We start from the raw sequence: 7,357 nt of genomic DNA on the forward strand, positions 1-7,357 counted from the left end.
CCCTCCCTCCTTATCAGAAGTTTCGTCCTCGAAACTTGGCTATACCTGATCCTCAAAGAGATAAGGGTATTGATCTCGCTTCTTTTCTTCCAACTCCCAAGTAGCTTCTCTTTCGGTGTGGTTGGACTATTGTACTTTGACATATGGAATAGTTCGTCGTCTCAGTACTTGGTCTTTGTTATCCACAATTCGAATCGGAATTTCTTCATACTTCAGTTCTTCATTTAGATTTTCCTCAACCAGAAGTGGTCCAGCTTCCAGAATATGACTTGGATCGGAAATATATCTTCTCAGCTGCGAAATATGGAATACATTGTGAATCCTTGACATATCGGGTGGAAGTGCTAATCTAAAAGCAAGTGTTCCCACTTTCTCAAGAATTTCAAAGGGTCCGACGTATCTAGGATTCAATTTCTCAGCCTTATTGAATCGGATTATACCTTTCATGGGTGACTCTTTCACATACGCTTTTTCTCCAACTTCGAATTCCACGGGTCTTCTTTTCAGGTCAGCCCAGCTTTTCTGTCGATCTTGTGCAGCTTTTAATCTCTCCCTTATCAAAGCGACTTTATCCACTGTTTCTTGGATCATTTTGGGTCCCACAATGGCTTTTTCCCCTACCTCCTCCCAATACAGTGGTGATCGACACTTTCGTCCATACAGAGCTTCGTATGGTGCCATTTCAATACTGCTGTGGTAACTATTATTGTACGCGAACTCAATTAAGGACAGATGTTCGCTCCAATTACCACTGAAATCTAGAGCACATGCTCTCAGCATATCTTCTAGAGTTTGTATTGTCCTCTCAGTTTGGCCATCAGTTTGAGGGTGATACGCCGTACTAAGAGTAACTTTTATCCCCATAGCTTGTTGAAAGCTCTTCCAAAATCGAGATGTAAACCTAGGGTGTCTGTCGGATAGTATGCTAGCTGGAACACCATGTAATCATACGATCTCATTCATGTACAATGTGGCTAGCTTGTCCAAATTATAGTTCATACGGATAGGTAAAAAATGCGCAGATTTCGTGAGTCTATCTACGATTACCCAGATGCCATCATGACCTTGTCTCGACTTGGGTAAACCAACTACAAAATCCATAGAAATATGTTCCCATTTACATTCCGGGATTTCTAAAGGTTGAAGAAGTCCACCAGGTCTCTGGTGTTCTGCTTTGACTTGTTGGCATACAAGACACTTGGAAACAAATGTCGCAACATCATTTTTCATTCCACTCCACCAGAAATTATTGTTCAAATCTTTGTACATCTTGGTACTGTCGGGATGGACTGAAAATTTCGACTTATGTGCTTCAGACATTACTTCTTGTCGAAGATTATCAATGTCTGGTACGCACAATCGTCCTTTCATCCACAAGATTCATTTGTTATTAATCTCGAAATCTGGTGATTTCCTTTCTTTGGATTGCTCTTTCAGTTTCACCAAAGCAGAATCTTTATCTTGACTGATCTTGATTGTTTCTCGAAGACAAGGTTGTGCTGAAAGTGATGTCAGGATTATCTTACTTGTATTCTTTTGACTTAAAGCATCTGCTACCTTGTTGGCTTTGCCTGGGTGGTAGCTTATCGTCAAGTCGTAATCCTTCATGAGTTCAATCAACCGTCTTTGTCTCATATTTAGTTTTTTTTGAGTGAACAAATACTTGAGACTTTAGTGATCAGTGAAAATTTCACATTTGGCTCCATAAAGATAATGTCTCCAAATTTTCAGTGCAAATACCACTGCTGCAAGCTCGAGGTCATGTGTTGGGTAATTATGTTCATACGGCTTCAACTGCCTCGATGCGTATGCAATCACCCTCCCCTCTTGCATGAGTACACATCCTAAACCTCCTTGAGACGGATAACTGTAGATGATGAGGTCTTTGCCTTCAATAGATAATACCAACACTGGTGTGGAGGTAAGCTTCTTCTTCAAAATCTCGAAGCTTTTCTCACAATCTTCACTCCATTGAAATTTAGAGTTCTTTTGTATGAGTTTGGTGAGAGGTATTGCTATTGAAGAGAATCATTCAACAAATTTTCGGTAATAGCCTGTTAATCCCAAGAAACTTCGAATTTCTGTCACAGTCTTTGGTCTAGGCCAATCTGAGATTGCTTCAACTTTCTTAGGGTCCACAGATACTCCTGCTGCTGATATTATGTGTCCCAAGAATGCGACGCTCTCTAGCCAGAATTCTCATTTCTTGAACATGGCGTACAGTTCCTTTTCTCTCAACTTCTGGAGGGTGAGACGAAGATTTTCTTTGTGGTCTTCCTCATTTGACGAATATAACAGAATATCGTCGATGAATACCACAACAAACTTGTCAAGAAATGGTTTGAACACCCTGTTCATGAGATCCATGAATACTGCTGGAGCGTTGGTTAACCCGAATGGCATTACCATGAACTCATAGTATCCGTACCTTGTTCTGAAGGCTGTCTTCGGAATATCGTCTTTCTTGACCTTGAGTTGGTGGTAGCCTGACCTTAAGTCGAGCTTGGAAAAGACTGAAGCTCCTTTGAGTTGGTCAAACAGGTCATCTATCCTTGGAAGCGGATACTTGTTTTTGATTGTGATCTTATTCAGCTCTCTATAATCAATACACATTCTCATGCTTCCGTCCTTCTTCTTTACAAATAGGACAGGAGCTCCCCACAGAGATGCGCTTGGTCGGATTTGCTTCTTATCCAACAATTCTTGAATTTGCTCTTTGAGTTCTTTCAACTCTGCCGGAGCCATTCGGTATGGTGATTTTTAGATTGGTGTAGAATTTGGTACTAAATTAATCTCAAATTCCACTTTGCGGTCGGGAAGTTTGCCAGAGATTTCTTTAGGAAATACATCCGGAAACTCTTGTACAACCGGAATCTCTTCTAGCGTAAGTGTGGTTTCTTTCTTTACCTCGCTTAACATAGCTAGGTAAACTTCTTCTCCACTTTTCATGGCTTTCCAAGTTTGAGAAGCAGAAAGAAGAGTCTTACGTTCTTTTGTTTTACCATGAAATAAAAGTTTCTCTTGGTGTGGAGCTTGGATGGTTACCGTCTTTTCATGACAGTTTACTAAAGCATGATTCTTGGCTAACCAATCCATTCCAAGAATTACGTCGAATTCCACCATGTTTAGTTGAATCAGGTTTGCCTTGAAATTCTGACCTTCTATGAGAACACTAATATCCCGATATAGAGTGCGAGTTTCTAAAATTCGATTTGCAGGAGTTGCTACTCTATATGGTTCTTCTAAGTTATCAGGCTTAGTTCCTAATTTCTTGGCAAATCTCTTAGACATGAATGAATGTGTAGCACCACAATCAAATAACACATACGCATGTATATCATTGATTATAATGGTACCTGCTACGACATCATTTGAGTTATCAGCCTCTTCTTGAGTAATAGCATAGACTCGAGCGTTTGGCTTGTTCTCCTTAGGCTTGTTTGGAGTTGTTCCGTCTGCTGGACCATCTCTTGGATCTGGAAAAGGGCATTGAGCAATGCGTTGGCCCATCTTTCCACAACGGAAACAAGCTCCAGAATTCTTACGGCATTCACCAGTGTGAGTGAATCCACAATTTTGGTACTTGACTCTTTCTTTGCTTGATGGAGAAGAAGTGGTTCCTTTGGATGGAGCACTGGTAAATTGGTTGCTTGAAAACCTAGACTTCTTGAATTGTTGGCCCGATTGGTACTGGTTTGACTGAGGACGTTTGAGTTTGTTCTCACCTTCACGCCTCTTGATGTCATTCTCAGCTCTGATGGCGGCTCCCATCAATTCATCAAAACTATTGGGCTCGATAACGGCAAGGGCAGATTGAATACGGCTGTTCAATCCTTTCTTGAAGCGATGCATCTTCAAGGCCTCGTCTCCCATGATGGTTGGGGAGTAAGTTCCCAATGAGTGGAACTTGGACGAATACTCCACCACTTTCATGTTTGGTTCTTGAACCAAGCTTTCAAATTCTGACAGTTTTTGCACTCGAACTGCTGTCGGGAAGTACTGCTTCAGAAATGCCTCTCGGAACCTTTGCCAAGTGATAGGTCCCGCCCTTACCATAGCTGGTGAGACTCCTTCCCACCATTTGGCTGTTTTATCCACAAGAAAAGGTGTAATCACATCTACCTTGATCCCTTGTAGAACCTCAAGTAGTCGAAGATGGTTCTCCACCTCTTTCATCCAATTTTGTCCGACCTCAGGATCGGAGCTTCCATCGAAGTTTGGGACTCTTGCTCTTCGGAGAGCCTCATAGTGCTGCTTCGTCCCATTCTGAGATGGAGGTGGTGGCGGTGGCTGATTAGCATTAGGGTTCACTAACCCTTGTAGCGTGTTTGCCACAATCGTGGCTATAGCCCTCAAGTCCACCTGACTGAGGCCAACTGCTGATGGTGGTTGTGGGGGTTGTTGTGCATCTTCATCATTGCGGTTATTGTTGCGGTTATTGTAACGAGGGTTACGGTTGTTTCTCACAGGTCGTCCGTTCATTTCCTACAATTATGAAAGTTCTAAGGTTGATGGTAGAAAAAGGAACTAAGCAAAAAAATCACAATGATCGAGTAATTGCTCCAAAAATTAAATATGAAACCAATTGATAAAAATAAATTTTTATTGATTTCTCAAGAAAGTGCAATTACAAATAACCTTTGAAAATGCTAACAAAATGCAAATAGAACAAGTGCTATTACAAAAAGCTAATACCGAATGTCTAATCTATCACTTCTCTAAATCCCAAATCCATAGGATCCTCCTCGACTTCTTCATATTTTTCGGGATCCTCCTCAGGTTCGTCTTGATGGTTGGCTATCACTGTTTCAAGATGTTCAATATGACCATGCAGAACTGCATTCTGGTCGCTAAGCACTTCGACAGTGTCCTGCAGCTCTTGAATCTGAGCATCAGTATGTTCTCTATACTGATTATGCTGGTGTACGAGTTGGTGATTTTGATCCTTAAGTATTTGGATCTTCTCAACTAATGTATCACGTAACTCGATGAAAACTCTGCAACAGTCTCTTGGGAGGTTTCAAACTCCTCTTGAGTTCTCCTATTCTTCTCTTCTGCCTCATGCAGATAATGAGTATAACGTTGAACATCACCTCTTAAGTGTTCTGCTCGACGCTCTAATTCATCTTTGTTCAGCTCTAGGCAGTACTTATTTTCTTTTAGTTTCTCTAGCTTCCTCTCTAAGCTCTTAATATAGCTACTCTGGTCAGCCATATTCTACATCCAAAACATGAGAGTGAAGTTTCAGAAATGATCTCAAGATTACAAGTCGAACTATAGACAATTACTGGAATGAACAGAATCAGTAAGCCTATAACATTTAGTAGAAGAAAATAGCTCAAAAATTTTTCGGTCTCAGAATCTCGTGAAAAATTTACTAAAAATCTTTCACATCAAGAACATGAATAGTACCAAGTTTGGTGTACAAACACTGAGCCGTTTGGAAATGAAAATTCCTCAAATTTTCAAAAATTTGGAAAATTTTACGGAAATGACGATATCCCTATCTAAACGAAGGATTTTGGGATTCGTCGGCGGTACAAGAACTGAAGTTTGGTTCTAGGTTAGGTTCTCCTCGTCGAGAGCTTTCCAACACATACTTTTAATCGTAAAAATTCCTCCTGGATCAAAAGTTATGGTCGTTTGAAGTTCGCGCGAAAAATTCCTCAACTTCCATGCCATTTGCAAGGTCTACTGCATGCACTTGCTGGAATTCGCGGTCTACTGCAATTCTGATGCTTCTGCAATCAGCCTGCTGCTTTTCCAGCACTGTCTGCTGCTTTCCAGCACTATTAGAACTAGTCTATTGCATTCCGAGTCTACTGACCCAGTCTTTTGCATTCAAATCTACTGGTTCTGGTTTCAGACTACTGGTCTGATACTACTATTTTTCGGTCTACTGGTTATGGTCTACTGGTTTTTTTTCTGACATGTGTACTGACTTCAATCTGTACGTCTATGTAGTCTATTACAGTAGCTTATTTTCAGTAGCCTATCACAGTAGCTTATTTTCAGTAGTCTATCAGAACTTATTATTTCTAGTTCCTCCTCCCCAGATTATGAAACCTGGTTTGCTCTGATACCACTTCAATGTCACGTCCCGAGACGGGAGTTGGTTGACACCGGCGTTGCTCTCAAATTTACATTCGAAAACAACAAGCCTCAGAAGTACAAAATTCAGAAACCAGTCTTTTATTCATAATATTCATTGTCTGATACAACTCGAAGAACAAATGTTTTAAAGTGGAAATGTAAAATCAAACATAACATCATTTTAACAGATACAGCGGAAACTTAATTTAGAATAGTCTTCTTCACCAGCCACGGAATTGAGTCTGCTCTTCCTCTTCTAACAATTCTTCCTCGTTCTTATCTGAGATGGGTTTGGTGGGTGAGTGATATGGTTGTCACTCAGTAAGCGGGGGCGGGAATAACTTCCAGTTTTCGAAATCATTTTCATACAGAAACAGTAATATGAATAATATACAGAAATTCTTATTTTCATAACAGAAATCAGTATTCAGTATTCCGAAATCAGTAAACAGTATTCAGTAATCAGAAATTTAACAAGTAAACACTGAGCACGTTCGTGAATTTCATGGCTAAACTGATATCAGTCCCCTATATGTTCTCTCCTCTAAGGGGTGAGGCCAGTAATCAGTAATGTTCATAATAAATATTCCTACCAGTAGTTCACTAAGTTTCAGTGCTTCAAAAATCAGATATCAGAAATCGAACATACAGAAACTTTGCTTTAAAATATAAATCATCAAACTGGATTCAAGATATTTATACATAAACCCACTTACCATAATTTGCTGGAGAGTTTCGGTTGAAGTCTGGAAATATGCTTGCTCTCGCTACTGGTTTCTACTGCTCGAAAATAAGCACTCTCTTAACTCAAAAATTCAAGTGATAACTCAAGATTTGTGTAACACCAATTCAGAGGTTTGAGGGTGTTATTTATAGGCAAAATTCTGACTGTTAGCCTCCTAATTAATGGTCATAATCTGCCATTAACAACCTTTATTCCATGTTAAATGCTTCAGTTACAAGTCATAAGCTGAATCAGTAACTGTCTGCTGGATTTCTAACTGCTGAAAAATACATGTCTGCTGGAAAATATCCTGCTGGATTTCCAACTGCTGGAAAATACATGTCTGCTGGAAAATACCAGCTTCTGAAATATTAATAGCTGCTGGAATATTGTTAGCTTTTGCTGAAATTCTTGCATTGCTGCTGAATATTGCTAGCTGCTACAAAATGCTAACTGCTGAAATTTTGGGTTCTCACATGGTTAACCCGAAACGAGTAGGATATGGTAGCAACACATCTTATGATAAGATTAATCCAAGCA

Source organism: Primulina tabacum, chromosome 16 (assembly GCF_025594145.1).
Source record: "Primulina tabacum isolate GXHZ01 chromosome 16, ASM2559414v2, whole genome shotgun sequence".
Lineage (NCBI taxonomy): Eukaryota > Viridiplantae > Streptophyta > Magnoliopsida > Lamiales > Gesneriaceae > Primulina > Primulina tabacum.